This window comes from Notolepis coatsorum, assembly GCF_963971535.1.
Source record: "Notolepis coatsorum genome assembly, chromosome: 3".
NCBI lineage: Eukaryota > Metazoa > Chordata > Actinopteri > Aulopiformes > Paralepididae > Notolepis > Notolepis coatsorum.
Window position 1 is genome coordinate 109,860,699 of NC_140167.1, and position 17,029 is coordinate 109,877,727.

General features: G+C 43.0%; 1 protein-coding gene across 1 annotated transcript in view; it reads right to left on the reverse strand.

The window, feature by feature from the left end:
- asmt (acetylserotonin O-methyltransferase) overlaps window positions 1-17,029 on the reverse strand; it is a gene marked incomplete at both ends in the record, with an annotated part of 71,854 nt that overhangs the window by 46,658 nt on the left and 8,167 nt on the right. The window lies entirely within an intron of this gene.

The following is a 17,029-nucleotide window of genomic DNA, read 5'->3' on the forward strand; positions in this document are numbered from 1 at the left end:
CACATGTAGACAGAGTGAAACAGAGACACATGTAGACAGAGTGAAACAGAGACATGTGTAGACAGAGTGAAACAGAGACATGTGTAGACAGAGTGAAACAGAGACATGTGTAGACAGAGTGAAACAGAGACACATGTAGACAGAGTGAAACAGAGACACATGTAGACAGAGTGAAACAGAGACATGTGTAGACAGAGTGAAACAGAGACACATGTAGACAAGAGTGAAACAGAGACATGTGTAGACAGAGTGAAACAGAGACACATGTAGACAGAGTGAAACAAAGACACATGTAGACAGAGTGAAACAGAGACACATGTAGACAGAGTGAAACAGAGACACATGTAGACAGAGTGAAACAGAGACACATGTAGACAGAGTGAAACAGAGATATGTGTAGACAGAGTGAAACAGAGACACATGTAGACAGAGTGAAACAAAGATATGTGTAGACAGAGTGAAACAGAGACACGTGTAGACAGAGTGAAACAGAGACACATGTAGACAGAGTGAAACAGAGACACATGTAGACAGAGTGAAACAGAGACACATGTAGACAGAGTGAAACAGAGACACATGTAGACAGAGTGAAACAAAGATATGTGTAGACAGAGTGAAACAGAGACATGTGTAGACAGAGTGAAACAGAGACATGTGTAGACAGAGTGAAACAGAGACACATGTAGACAGAGTGAAACAGAGACACATGTAGACAGAGTGAAACAGAGACACATGTAGACAGAGTGAAACAGAGACACATGTAGACAGAGTGAAACAGAGACACATGTAGACAGAGTGAAACAGAGATATGTGTAGACAGAGTGAAACAGAGACACATGTAGACAGAGTGAAACAGAGACATGTGTAGACAGAGTGAAACAGAGACACATGTAGACAGAGTGAAACAAAGATATGTGTAGACAGAGTGAAACAGAGACACGTGTAGACAGAGTGAAACAGAGACACATGTAGACAGAGTGAAACAGAGACACATGTAGACAGAGTGAAACAGAGACACATGTAGACAGAGTGAAACAGAGACACATGTAGACAGAGTGAAACAAAGATATGTGTAGACAGAGTGAAACAGAGACATGTGTAGACAGAGTGAAACAGAGACATGTGTAGACAGAGTGAAACAGAGACACATGTAGACAGAGTGAAACAGAGACACATGTAGACAGAGTGAAACAGAGACACATGTAGACAGAGTGAAACAGAGACACATGTAGACAGAGTGAAACAGAGACATGTGTAGACAGAGTGAAACAGAGACATGTGTAGACAGAGTGAAACAGAGACATGTGTAGACAGAGTGAAACAGAGACATGTGTAGACAGAGTGAAACAGAGACACATGTAGACAGAGTGAAACAGAGACATGTGTAGACAGAGTGAAACAGAGACATATGTAGACAGAGTGAAACAGAGACACATGTAGACAGAGTGAAACAGAGACACATGTAGACAGAGTGAAACAGAGATATGTGTAGACAGAGTGAAACAGAGACACATGTAGACAGAGTGAAACAGAGACATGTGTAGACAGAGTGAAACAGAGACATGTGTAGACAGAGTGAAACAAAGATATGTGTAGACAGAGTGAAACAGAGACACATGTAGATAGAGTGAAACAGAGACACATGTAGACAGAGTGAAACAGAGACACGTGTAGACAGAGTAAAACAGAGACATGTGTAGACAGAGTGAAACAGAGACATGTGTAGACAGAGTGAAACAGAGACATGTGTAGACAGAGTGAAACAGAGACATGTGTAGACAGAGTGAAACAGAGACATGTGTAGACAGAGTGAAACAGAGACCCATGTAGACAGAGTGAAACAGAGCCATGTGTAGACAGAGTGAAACAGAGACATATGTAGACAGAGTGAACCAGAGACACATGTAGACAGAGTGAAACAGAGACACATGTAGACAGAGTGAAACAGAGACACAGGTAGACAGAGTGAAACAGAGACACATGTAGACAGAGTGAAACAGAGACACATGTAGACAGAGTGAAACAGAGACACATGTAGACAGAGTGAAACAGAGATCTGTGTAGACAGAGTGAAACAGAGACACATGTAGACAGAGTGAAACAGAGACCTGTGTAGACAGTGTGAAACAGAGACATGTGTAGACAGAGTGAAACAGAGACACATGTAGACAGAGTGAAACAGAGACACATGTAGACAGAGTGAAACAGAGACACATGTAGACAGAGTGAAACAGAGACATGTGTAGACAGAGTGAAACAGAGCCATGTGTAGACAGAGTGAAACAGAGACATGTGTAGACAGAGTGAAACAGAGACATGTGTAGACAGAGTGAAACAGAGACATGTGTAGACAGAGTGAAACAGAGACACATGTAGACAGAGTGAAACAGAGACACATGTAGACAGAGTGAAACAGAGACATGTGTAGACAGAGTGAAACAGAGCCATGTGTAGACAGAGTGAAACAGAGACATGTGTAGACAGAGTGAAACAGAGACATGTGTAGACAGAGTGAAACAGAGACATGTGTAGACAGAGTGAAACAGAGACACAGGTAGACAGAGTGAAACAGAGACACATGTAGACAGAGTGAAACAGAGACACATGTAGACAGAGTGAAACAGAGACCTGTGTAGACAGAGTGAAACAGAGATATGTGTAGACAGAGTGAAACAGAGACACATGTAGACAGAGTGAAACAGAGATATGTGTAGACAGAGTGAAACAGAGACACATGTAGACAGAGTGAAACAGAGACACATGTAGACAGAGTGAAACAGAGACACATGTAGACAGAGTGAAACAGAGACATGTGTAGACAGAGTGAAACAGAGACACGTGTAGACAGAGTGAAACAGAGACACATGTAGACAGAGTGAAACAGAGACACGTGTAGACAGAGTGAAACAGAGACACATGTAGACAGAGTGAAACAGAGATATGTGTAGACAGAGTGAAACAGAGACACATGTAGACAGAGTGAAACAGAGACATGTGTAGACAGAGTGAAACAGAGACATGTGTAGACAGAGTGAAACAGAGACATGTGTAGACAGAGTGAAACAGAGACACATGTAGACAGAGTGAAACAGAGACACAGGTAGACAGAGTGAAACAGAGACACATGTAGACAGAGTGAAACAGAGACATGTGTAGACAGAGTGAAACAGAGACACAGGTAGACAGAGTGAAACAGAGACACATGTAGACAGAGTGAAACAGAGACACATGTAGACAGAGTGAAACAGAGACACATGTAGATAGAGTGAAACAGAGACACATGTAGACAGAGTGAAACAGAGCCATGTGTAGACAGAGTGAAACAGAGACATGTGTAGACAGAGTGAAACAGAGACATGTGTAGACAGAGTGAAACAGAGACATGTGTAGACAGAGTGAAACAGAGACACATGTAGACAGAGTGAAACAGAGACACATGTAGACAGAGTGAAACAGAGACATGTGTAGACAGAGTGAAACAGAGCCATGTGTAGACAGAGTGAAACAGAGACATGTGTAGACAGAGTGAAACAGAGACATGTGTAGACAGAGTGAAACAGAGACATGTGTAGACAGAGTGAAACAGAGACACAGGTAGACAGAGTGAAACAGAGACACATGTAGACAGAGTGAAACAGAGACACATGTAGACAGAGTGAAACAGAGACCTGTGTAGACAGAGTGAAACAGAGATATGTGTAGACAGAGTGAAACAGAGACACATGTAGACAGAGTGAAACAGAGATATGTGTAGACAGAGTGAAACAGAGACACATGTAGACAGAGTGAAACAGAGACACATGTAGACAGAGTGAAACAGAGACACATGTAGACAGAGTGAAACAGAGACATGTGTAGACAGAGTGAAACAGAGACACGTGTAGACAGAGTGAAACAGAGACACATGTAGACAGAGTGAAACAGAGACACGTGTAGACAGAGTGAAACAGAGACACATGTAGACAGAGTGAAACAGAGATATGTGTAGACAGAGTGAAACAGAGACACATGTAGACAGAGTGAAACAGAGACATGTGTAGACAGAGTGAAACAGAGACATGTGTAGACAGAGTGAAACAGAGACATGTGTAGACAGAGTGAAACAGAGACACATGTAGACAGAGTGAAACAGAGACACAGGTAGACAGAGTGAAACAGAGACACATGTAGACAGAGTGAAACAGAGACATGTGTAGACAGAGTGAAACAGAGACACAGGTAGACAGAGTGAAACAGAGACACATGTAGACAGAGTGAAACAGAGACACATGTAGACAGAGTGAAACAGAGACACATGTAGATAGAGTGAAACAGAGACACATGTAGACACAGTGAAACAGAGACACAGGTAGACAGAGTGAAACAGAGATACAGGTAGACAGAGTGAAACATAGACATGTGTAGACAGAGTGAAACAGAGACACATGTAGACAGAGTGAAACAGAGACATGTGTAGACAGAGTGAAACAGAGACACATGTAGACAGAGTGAAACAGAGACACATGTAGACAGAGTGAAACATAGACATGTGTAGACAGAGTGAAACAGAGACACATGTAGACAGAGTGAAACAGAGACATGTGTAGACAGAGTGAAACAGAGACACATGTAGACAGAGTGAAACAGAGACATGTGTAGACAGAGTGAAACAGAGACATGTGTAGACAGAGTGAAACAGAGACATGTGTAGACAGAGTGAAACAGAGACATGTGTAGACAGAGTGAAACAGAGACACATGTAGACAGAGTGAAACAGAGACACATGTAGACAGAGTGAAACAGAGACCTGTGTAGACAGAGTGAAACAGAGACATGTGTAGACAGAGTGAAACAGAGACATGTGTAGACAGAGTGAAACAGAGACATGTGTAGACAGAGTGAAACAGAGACACATGTAGACAGAGTGAAACAGAGACACATGTAGACAGAGTGAAACAGAGACATGTGTAGACAGAGTGAAACAGAGACACATGTAGACAAGAGTGAAACAGAGACATGTGTAGACAGAGTGAAACAGAGACACATGTAGACAGAGTGAAACAAAGACACATGTAGACAGAGTGAAACAGAGACACATGTAGACAGAGTGAAACAGAGACACATGTAGACAGAGTGAAACAGAGACACATGTAGACAGAGTGAAACAGAGATATGTGTAGACAGAGTGAAACAGAGACACATGTAGACAGAGTGAAACAAAGATATGTGTAGACAGAGTGAAACAGAGACACATGTAGACAGAGTGAAACAGAGACACATGTAGACAGAGTGAAACAGAGACACATGTAGACAGAGTGAAACAAAGATATGTGTAGACAGAGTGAAACAGAGACATGTGTAGACAGAGTGAAACAGAGACATGTGTAGACAGAGTGAAACAGAGACACATGTAGACAGAGTGAAACAGAGACACATGTAGACAGAGTGAAACAGAGACACATGTAGACAGAGTGAAACAGAGACACATGTAGACAGAGTGAAACAGAGACACATGTAGACAGAGTGAAACAGAGACACAGGTAGACAGAGTGAAACAGAGACACATGTAGACAGAGTGAAACAGAGACACATGTAGACAGAGTGAAACAGAGACACATGTAGACAGAGTGAAACAGAGACCTGTGTAGACAGAGTGAAACAGAGACATGTGTAGACAGAGTGAAACAGAGACATGTGTAGACAGAGTGAAACAGAGACACATGTAGACAGAGTGAAACAGAGACACATGTAGACAGAGTGAAACAGAGACACATGTAGACAGAGTGAAACAGAGACACGTGTAGACAGAGTGAAACAGAGACACGTGTAGACAGAGTGAAACAGAGACACGTGTAGACAGAGTGAAACAGAGACACATGTAGACAGAGTGAAACAGAGACACATGTAGACAGAGTGAAACAGAGACATGTGTAGACAGAGTGAAACAGAGACACGTGTAGACAGAGTGAAACAGAGACACATGTAGACAGAGTGAAACACAGACACATGTAGACAGAGTGAAACAGAGACACGTGTAGACAGAGTGAAACAGAGACACATGTAGACAGAGTGAAACAGAGACATGTGTAGACAGAGTGAAACAGAGACATGTGTAGACAGAGTGAAACAGAGACATGTGTAGACAGAGTGAAACAGAGACCCATGTAGACAGAGTGAAACAGAGACATGTGTAGACAGAGTGAAACAGAGACACATGTAGACAGAGTGAAACAGAGACACATGTAGACAGAGTGAAACAGAGACACGTGTAGACAGAGTGAAACAGAGACACGTGTAGACAGAGTGAAACAGAGACATGTGTAGACAGAGTGAAACAGAGACATGTGTAGACAGAGTGAAACAGAGACATGTGTAGACAGAGTGAAACAGAGACATGTGTAGACAGAGTGAAACAGAGACATGTGTAGACAGAGTGAAACAGAGACATGTGTAGACAGAGTGAAACAGAGACATGTGTAGACAGAGTGAAACACAGACACATGTAGACAGAGTGAAACACAGACACAGGTAGACAGAGTGAAACAGAGACACAGGTAGACAGAGTGAAACAGAGACACAGGTAGACAAAGTGAGAGACACATGTAGACAGATTAGCGTAGAGCTGGTGTCAAGGGTCAGTCAGTCTGTGCATGCGTGCGTGTGCGTGTGCGTGTGCGTGTGTGTGTGTGTGTGCGTGTGTGTGTGTGTGTGTGTGTGTGTTTAAATCCCCATTAGCTTTTGCTTAGCAGCAGCTATTCTTCCTGGGGTCAAGTCATTTACATGGTAACAACACAAAAATATACATTCACCATTCACACTCATCACCATACATTGACAAAACACACCTAAACAAAACAAACACTGCAATTAGGCAAAGCAAATAGACAGGCTCCAACTGAATCCATCATGATCTAATTAATAGATCAATATAATTTAACATAGTTAGTCCATGTAACCTTACTAATGTTGACGGCAAACATTTGAACACCCGCAGAAAACCTCAACAAAACATTAAAATGCAAGAAATAAAATATATATATTCAGTACAGCCCCATTACTTACCAAAATAAATGTTTTAATAAAAATCTTGAAACTTTTTCTTAAAACATTATATATTAATATGTTGCGTGTGTGTGTGAGTGAGTGAGTGAGTGTGTGTGTGTAAATGGTAAATGGCTGCTTTTTTATATAGCGGTTTTATCCAAAGCGCTTTACAATTTGTTCCTCACATTTTTACCCATGCACTCACACATTCACACACCGACGGCGGAGGCAACCATGCAAGGTGCCAACCTGCTCATCGGGAGCAATTAGGGGTTAAGTGTCTTGCTCAAGGACACATCGACACGCTGCCCGGGAGGAGCGGGAATCGAACCGGGAACCTCCGGATTGCCAGACGACTGCTCTACCTCCTGAGCCACTGTCGCTCGTGTGTGCATGTGTTTATAATGTAAGAATCTGGCCCTATTTCATCTTCCATCTACAACCCTCAGTGCTTCTGAAGGAATCTGTATTCTGCACATGCCCCCTCTCTCTCTCTCTCTCACACACACACACACACACACACACACACACACACACACACACACACACACACACACACACACACACACACACACACACACACACACACACACACACACACACACACACACACACACACACACACACACACACACACACACACACACACACACACATACCACTTTCACTTACATCAAACACACAAAGGTCTACAGGTCAGCAGAGGAAGGGAATCAAAGACTAAGCAAAAATAAAATACTAAAGCAGTAGAGACTAGGCTGTGGTAGTCGGTGATGCCAGTGTTACTCTGTGTTCAGGCTCCACCAAGTACATTACATGCCCACCACAGTGTATGCTTTTTTAAATTAAAATATTGACGGAAGGTATTACTGTCCGTTGGTTTATTTTTTTTATTAGAAACTAACATCACAAGGGGAGCTCCAGTAGCTCACCGCATATCTCTGCGCTATTTCTGCGTCGGGGGAAAACCGTGCTGCGTCACGGATCTGGGGGACTCGAGTTCGATTCCCGGACCCGCCGTCATTTCCCAGAATGTCTTCCCCTGATCTATATCCCGTTTCAACCTATATCTGTCGGTCATGCTTGACCAGATAAGCGATAAACGCTAAAAAATAAAGCTTTAAAAAAAGAAACTAACATCACTCTGTCTGTCCAACAAATGGATACTCCTCGTTGAAAGTTACTTAAAAACAGATGTAGATGGACAGCCAGAGTGAATCAATGTAGCTGCAGAATGTTAAAGATCAAAGTAAGCGGTCTACAGATAGCCTTTGTAAAATGTCCGGTGTCATGAGTTGGAAATTAGTGGAGACTGAACTGTAATACGACACGACACGAGACAACAGAACAGAACACGACACGAGACAACAGAACAGAACACGACACGAGACAACAGAACACGAGACAACAGAACAGAACACGACACGAGACAACAGAACACGAGACAACAGAACAGAACACGACACGAGACAACAGAACAGAACACGACACGAGACGACAGAACAGAACACGACACGGGACAACAGAACAGAACACGAGACAACAGAACACGACACGATACGAGACAACAGAACACGACACGACACGAGACAACAGAACAGAACACGACACAGGACAACAGAACAGAACACGACACGGGACAACAGAACAGAACACGAGACAACAGAACAGAACACGACACGGGACAACAGAACAGAACACGAGACAACAGAACAGAACAGAACACGAGACAACAGAACAGAACACGACACGAGACAACAGAACAGAACTCGATACGAGACAACAGAACAGAACACGACACGAGACAACAGAACAGAACACGACACGAGACGACAGAACACAAGACAACAGAACAGAACACGACACAACAGAACAGAACACGACATGAGACAACAGAACAGAACAGAACACGACACGAGACGACAGAACAGAACAGAACATGACACGAGACGACAGAACAGAACACGACACGAGACAGAACAGAACACGACATGAGACGACAGAACACAAGACGACAGAACAGAACAGAACATGACACGAGACAGAACAGAACACGACACGAGACAGAACAGAACATGACACGAGACAGAACAGAACACGACACGAGACAGAACAGAACATGACACGAGACAGAACAGAACACGACACGAGACAGAACAGAACACGACACGAGACAGAACAGAACACGACACGAGACAACAGAACACGACACGAGATAACAGAACATGACACAACAGAACACGACATGAGACAACAGAACATGAGACAACAGAACAGAACACGACAAAACACGACACAACAGAACATGAGATGACAGAACACGACATGAGATGACAGAACACGGCATGAGATGACAGAACACGGCATGAGATGACAGAACACGACATGAGATGACAGAACACGACATGAGATGACAGAACACGACATGAGATGACAGAACACGACATGAGATGACAGAACACGGCATGAGATGACAGAACACGACATGAGATGACAGAACACGACATGAGATGACAGAACACGACATGAGACGACATGACAGAACACAACACCACATCACAACACAACACAGTGTGTACAATCCCTTTAACCTGACTGCTGCTGCCTCAGTTTGTTAATTGAAAGCCTTTCATTGTATATTCCACCTTACTACCCCCCCTATCACTCCCTGATCGACAATTGGGCAGGTAGCCAGACAGATAGTCTGAGAGGAAGATTGGAGGAACTACTAAATTTTTTGTGTCTGCACTGCAGGAACTGAGGATGATCATAGTTCTTAGAACACCATTTAGTCTTGTAGTGGGGGGTCCTTCAATGCTCTGTGTATAATCACAGTCAGACAGTGGGTGCAACAACAACAACAACAACAACCTACCGTATAGGCAGACTGGATGATTGAGAGAGAGAGAGAGAGAGAGAGAGAGAGAGAGAGAGAGAGAGAGAGAGAGAGAGAGAGAGAGAGAGAGAGAGAGAGAGAGAGAGAGAGAGAGAGAGAGAGAGAGAGAGGAGAGAGAGAGAGAGAGAGAAAGGGCGGCTACGTGGCGTAGTGGGCAAGGCGCTCGCCACGAATGACGGAGACGCTGGGCTTGCCTGTTCGAGCCCAGCGCTCCACATTGCTTTCAGTTTAGCTGGTCGTTCATACTAATACACATTGGCCGTATTAGGGGGTGGGAAACTGATGGGTGGGGATTGGGCGTTGTGGACAGCGACTCCTACAGGTCGGTTGGTGCGCCTGCGCAGTAGAATCGGGAAGTGTCGGGGGCAGCGTGAGCCTCCCAGTCCACGCGTTACTCCTCGCCACTGAGAGATCGAGCTGCGCAGGTGAAAAGATGCGACTGCTGTTAGCTCAAGTACCGGAGGGGACTTGTGCTATGTATGACTTAGTCCACATTGCAGCCGGCTTGTGGGAGGCAAGAAACAGCGTTCGTGACAGGGGAGGGTTGAATTGGATGATACGAAATTGGGATGGGAGAAAAAATATAGAAAATGGGAGAAAAAGTGAATAAAAAAAAAGAGAGAGAGAGAGAGAGAGAGAGAGAGAGAGAGAGAGAGAGAGAGAGAGAGAGAGAGAGAGAGAGAGAGAGAGAGAGAGAGAGAGAGACAGACAGACAGACAGATAGGCTGGCAGACAGACAGGCAGGCAGACAGAGAGACAGAGAGACAGGTGAACAGACAGACGGGCAGGCTGACAGACAGACAGACCATCTAAGAAGCAGGTGAGTAGTAACACAGCAGATGCTCAGTGAGACACACAGTCACAGAAGGGAATCTGCTGTCTCACTCTGCTGTCACACAAACACACACACACACGTTTGCCTACATATGGATGCACACATGAACAGACACACAACGTGTATTCCCATGTGCTTTCAAACTGTGCTCTCCTCTTTTCCCTCTCTGCTGCAACCAGTCTCAAAGGCCATTACATGTCCTACTACACATATCTGTGATTAAATTTGCCTATCTGCATGAGACTGTGTGTGCCCTGTTAGAGAGAGAGAGTGCCCTGTTAGAGAGAGAGAGAGAGAGAGAGAGAGAGAGAGAGAGAGAGAGAGAGAGAGAGAGAGAGAGAGAGAGAGAGAGAGAGAGAGAGAGAGAGAGAGAGAGAGAGAGAGAGCGAGAGAGAGAGAGAGAGAGAGAGAGACTCCTTCCAGTCTCAGCTTGCGGCAGCACAGCTCCCCCTTGTGTTCTGATGCGGTATCACAAGTAGATGATACTGGCTGACTTCTTGTCTGCATACAATTAAATAGTTCTACCATGCGGTCTTAAAGGCCCAATCTGTGGTACAAATAAACAAATGGATAGCTCCACCAACAAAAATGAAGAATCGGAATGGAGATAGATTTTCATTCTCTACTGAGCTCTTGATATAAAGAATATAAGTAAACAACAGATGAGTTTCACACTATCTGCTGTATTTTGTAATATGTTTATTTATGTTGGTAATATTTTTGTAAACATTGAGTAAAATAGGCCTATATTTTTATCTATAATTGGGTTAGAACCACAGTAGTTTAGACCAATCAGTGTCCTTTGAGGAACTACTCAACTACAAAAACTCTGTCAAGTCTTTCATTTTTTAAGTGCCGGCCCTATTCCAAACAGTTTCAAAGGACGACTTCCCAGATGGCTCTGCGTAACAGACCATCTGGAGGGTCAGGTTTCTGATTTATCTGGGCCAAAAACGTCCTGATTGGGGATTTTAATAATAGTGGGTGGATAGTCCATTTTCCGGCTGGTCCTTCAGTTGGTAGGACTTAAAATAGCAGCCATAGAATGATTATGTATGTTGATAATGTATGATAATGAATAATGTTGTCATGGACATCAATGTTGGTTTGGTACATAAGACCAACGTTTTTAAATTAAAAAGAAAAGTCTGGATGTTGACAACGCTTCCTTGACAACAATGTGTAAATTCAGCACCATGGAAGCACTGAGACCACAGAACTCTATTTAAGTGAATGGAATGTTTAGAATGCTGGTCCCAGTCAGCGATCCAGTGGTTGTTTAGTTACGCATCAATAATCAAACCCCCATTATATAAAAACCCTACATGAGACTCGGATGGTTGATGTGTTACGATGGCAAAGGAATGATTTGGATGAACATCTTTCAGTTGTGTTAAGAACTCCAACTTTTTCAATCAAAGTCGACATAAAACTATGGGCTCTATAGTGCTGGAATTCCCCCCCATGTTTAATGATAGGAACAACTCAGCTACACTATCTAGACTAGGACGCCATCAAGCACTGGGAACACTGAAAAAACACCCTCAGAAAGACCTCTAAAAATAAGCATTATTTACACTGAAAGATCTCCATTGAAGTGAATACCAATTAACCCTTCTGGTTTAACAGCCGTCGTTTGTAAAGAGAAAGAAAAATAAGAAAATAAAAAAAACAGCCACACCGGTCTCAAAATGGGAGTAGGCTGATTGATTGATTGATTGAAAAGTGTATTAACAGATTGCAGAATGGGTACAGTACAGTACAGCTCAATACATACAATTGTTAAGAGGATGCAGACCTGAGAAAGACTTTCGTCTTGTTTCCATCAGGGTCCCCCATTTTCAATTCATCATATGACACACACGACATACAGATAGACAGTACTGCTACATCTATACATTTATGACATACCAGATTTTCAAATACAGTACTGTTTGTGATACTAAAAAAATCCAGAAAAAGAGTGTATATACATTTGACATAGAAACTGTGCATTGGAGGAGGTTGGGTAGGTGGGGTGGGGTTGGGTGGGGCTGTACATTGGAGGTGGCGGGGGGGGTCGGGTACATTGGAATACTGACAAAGCCATGCTTGGTCTTTATTGTACAACTGGGTTAGGACATTTGTAGGGGCCAGTTTTGAATTGCAGTCTCCCGTAGGTGTTCTTTGAGAGTGTTTTTGAAGGTGGGTAGTGATTCACATTCCTTTACAGCTTTGGGTAGGGCGTTCCACATTGATGTGGCATAATTGCTAAACGTGTTTAGTCCCTTGTTTGAGCCGAATCTGGGTTTTACATGATTTGTGGAGCTCCCTCTGGTGTTGTGATCGTGGTATTCACTGACCTTTGGGAAGTATTTTGACATGTACATGGGTACCTTGGTCGTGTAGTGTATCTTGTAGACCAGGCCCATTGCAAGTTGCTGTACTCTGTCGTCTACTCTAAGCCATCCTAGGTTGTCAAAGTGTGCAGGGGTGAGGTGGGTTCTAGGAGTCAGGTCAAGCAGTAGTCTGACTAGTTTGTTTTGAGATGTTTGTAATTTGGTTTTTAGTGCCTTTGAGGTGCTTTGGTACCATGAGGTGCAAGCATAGTCGTAGTACCCTTGAATGACTGCTCCTGCCAGAGTCTTCAGGGTATTCTTGTTTACCAGAGAGGAGATCCGGTACAAGAATCGAGTTCGTTGATTGACTTTTTTTATTACATTGGATGCCATTTTGTCACAGGAAAGATTAGCCTCTAGGATGGAACCCAGGTAGGTAATTTCATCTTTCCTTGTGACAGTATTGTCACCCACTGTAACTGAGAAGCCGTCGGCCTTGCTGAGTTTGTTATTTGAACCGAAGAGAATGGACTCTGTTTTGCCCATGTGTAATGATAGTTTGTTGTCGGCGAGCCATATGCAGATTTTGCCTAGTTCCGAGCTGAGGGTTTTTTCAACCTGTAACTTGTTCTTGTCAGAGACCAGCAGGGCTGAGTCGTCCGCAAACAGGAACAAGTTGCAGTCACAAACTGACGACATGTCATTTGCATAAATTAGGAACAGTAGTGGTCCTAGTATGCTTCCTTGTGGAACACCACAGTTCACTGTGAGGGGGGGGGGATAGGGTACAGTTTACCTCCACCATCTGTTCTCTCCCCTCCAGGTAGGATTGTATCCAGCTCACTGATAAACTATCAAAACCAATTGCTTTTAGCTTGTCAATCAGAATGGTGTGATTGACAGTGTCGAAGGCCTTTTGTAGGTCTAGCATGACCATGCCACAGTATTTGCCCGCGTCCACCTCTTCAAGACCGAAGCAGACTACAAAGAGTGACACGTTCAGCCGAACGCACAATTGGAGGGGGGCTCCCCACCCTCCAGAACATTTACAACAAGCGTTGCAAGGGCAAGGCTAAGAGAATCATTAAAGACTCCAGTCACCCGAACAACTGCCTCTTTGAACTGCTGCGGTCAGGCAAGCGATACCGGAGTCTCAAGGCGAGCACAGAAAGACTCAGAAGAAGCTTCTATCCCCAGGCCATCAGACTGCTAAACGAACAATGAACACTACACAACAACAACCACCAAACGCACATAGCACACACATCCACACGCACACACTCACTTTAAACAGACACACTGTAGCACCCACTCCACACACTTTATAGCACACACCCACTTTAAACAAACACACTGTAGCACCCACTCCCCACACTTTATATTTATTGATGAAGGATTGCACTACAACTCGTACACCTTACTGTAAATTGTACCTAAATTGTACCTCATCCCATTTCTGCTTTGCACTATATAGTACTGTACATTAGTACACTGCATAGTATTGTATATTATATGGTAACTCAGAACATTGTACATATGTCTATACCAAACACTGTGACCTCATTTTCTTCTTCTAAATTACATGCTATACTATGTTATTTGATACTATCTTGTCTAGCACAGTCTCTGGAGCGTAACAGTAAGAAGCATTTTGTATGAAAGTATTCTGTACTTCTGTATGACAACTATTAAAGAAACTTGAAGAAACTTGAAAACTTGCTTGATGTGGTCGTTCAAATAGAGAAGGCATGTGTCAGTGGAGTGGGATGTTCTGAAGCCAGATTGGAATTCGTAGATTAGATTTTTATCCGCAAGGTACTTTTCGACCTGTTCGTATACTATTTTTTCCATGACTTTCGAGATGGATGTAAGGATAGAAACAGGGCGGTAGTTGCCTGGGTCTAATTTGCTGCCCTTTTTGTGCAGGGGTGTTACTCTCGCTATTTTGAAGTCCTTGGGGACGTGTCCCTGTTTTATGGAGAGGTTTATTATGTGTGTGATGACTGGGGTGATGGCGGCTGCTGAGTCTCTGAGGAATTTGGAGGGGATGTTGTCATGGCCAGTGGCCTTGTTCGGTTGGAGGGCGCTCAGTTTATTGAGTACCTCATCTGTAGTTACCATTTCCAGTTTGAAATCGTCTTTGTGGACGCCTAGGTTCTTGTAGTATGCTACTATGTGTTCTACCCCATACTGCCCTGAGTGGGAGGGTAGTTTGTTTACCAGTGTTGTGGCTATGTTTGTGAAGAAAGTGTTTAAGTAATTGGCTACATCCAGTTTGTCTGTGATGAGCGTGTTGTCCGTCTTTATGTTTATGTTTGAGAACCTGGTTTTAAGTTTTTTACTGCAGCCTAGTTGATTATTGAGTAATTTCCAAAGTTCACATGGTTTATTTTTGTTTTCCTCAGTTTTGTCATTGATGATATTTTTTTTTGCAGTTTTTATCATGGAGTTTACGTCATTTCTTAGTCTGTTTCTTTCTAGTTGAGTTCAGTCACGTGGGCTTGAGTTTTTTCCTTTGGCAGTTGTGTTTGCATTTTTGTCGCCCATTTCAAAGCAGAAACTGTAAGCAAACTGTTGCCTAACCACGGTAATTGAGCAGTTAAACGATGAAATAACAAAAAGTTGACCGGGAGCCTTCCCGCATGCGACCTCTTCTTACATGGTACAACCGGAAGCCTCGACAGACTCTGTTTTAACTAATAGATAGTCTATTATCATTGTTTTCTCCATCCAAACATGCAACTCTATTTCTACTCACAGACAGTAGTCTATATCATTGTGCTTTATGTTTGTGTATTTTCACACTCATAGTCTATATCATGATGTTTTAACCATCAGAATATTTGACTATGTTTTCACTGACAGACAGTAGTCTATATGAATGAATGAATGAATGAATGAATGAATGAATGAATGAATAAATGAAGTTTATTTTCCATATATCAAGGTGTTTTATTTGACTGTATTTTACTCACAGACAGTGGTCTATATCATGTTTTATTTGACTGTATTTTACTCACAGACAGTAGTCTATATCATGATGTTTTATTCATGAACAGTGGAGCCCTTATGCCTTTAAGAATGCCTTAACACATTGGCGACCACGGTTTGCAGTGTAATGTGGTTCTGGACGACCAGGGTTTGTCAACAAACCGATGTACTTTCTAACAACTATATATATACTTTATAGTATTGCCATCTGTCCATTCTCATTGTCACTTGAGTGCATAAACCGTGCCTTCATAATGGCTTAAAGAAAATAAAAATCCATCGGTTGGTTGTCATTTTATAGCGCCGTGAATATAAGGTTTATCGCGGTTTTCGCCTCGTCTTTTTTCTGGGAAGCTAGATATGAGGCTAAAAGCTAGTCACGTTATATCAAACGCCATTTCTGCTGTATATATAAGAAAGAAATAAAACAAACTGCGTAGCATCCGGACTATTACAGAGCATCTATGGATGAAATGGGGGCGGCGGGGAACGCCGATTAGTATTATTGATTAGCAATACAGTGTGCGTTCAGGTAGCCATTTTCACTGATCGATCATGTTAGGTTTTAAAACAATGTCCAATCCAGCTGTAATTTGGGGGAATAGTATCCTACCGTCAGGCCATGTGATCGCCGGCAGCATTTCGTCATTAGTCATCGGAATCTGGTAGATCGATATGTCCATTGGCTAATCATAAATCCCATTATTCCAGGCTGAAATCTGCGATCGGTAACGGGATCAAAGATGGAGGCTCATATGGGGTTTGGAACCGAGGCTCATATGAAACGCCCACAGACAGCAAAAATAATTTTTTTTCAATCGCCCTCAATGATACTGCAGTGGAGCGATGGTGCCGGTATTGCATGTTTCGAAAATCAAATATGTGGGTAGGTCCTGCAAGTCGATCGCGGACGTTAATAGCGTTATTAATATGGAATAAAACAATAACAACTCGCCACGAGTTAAC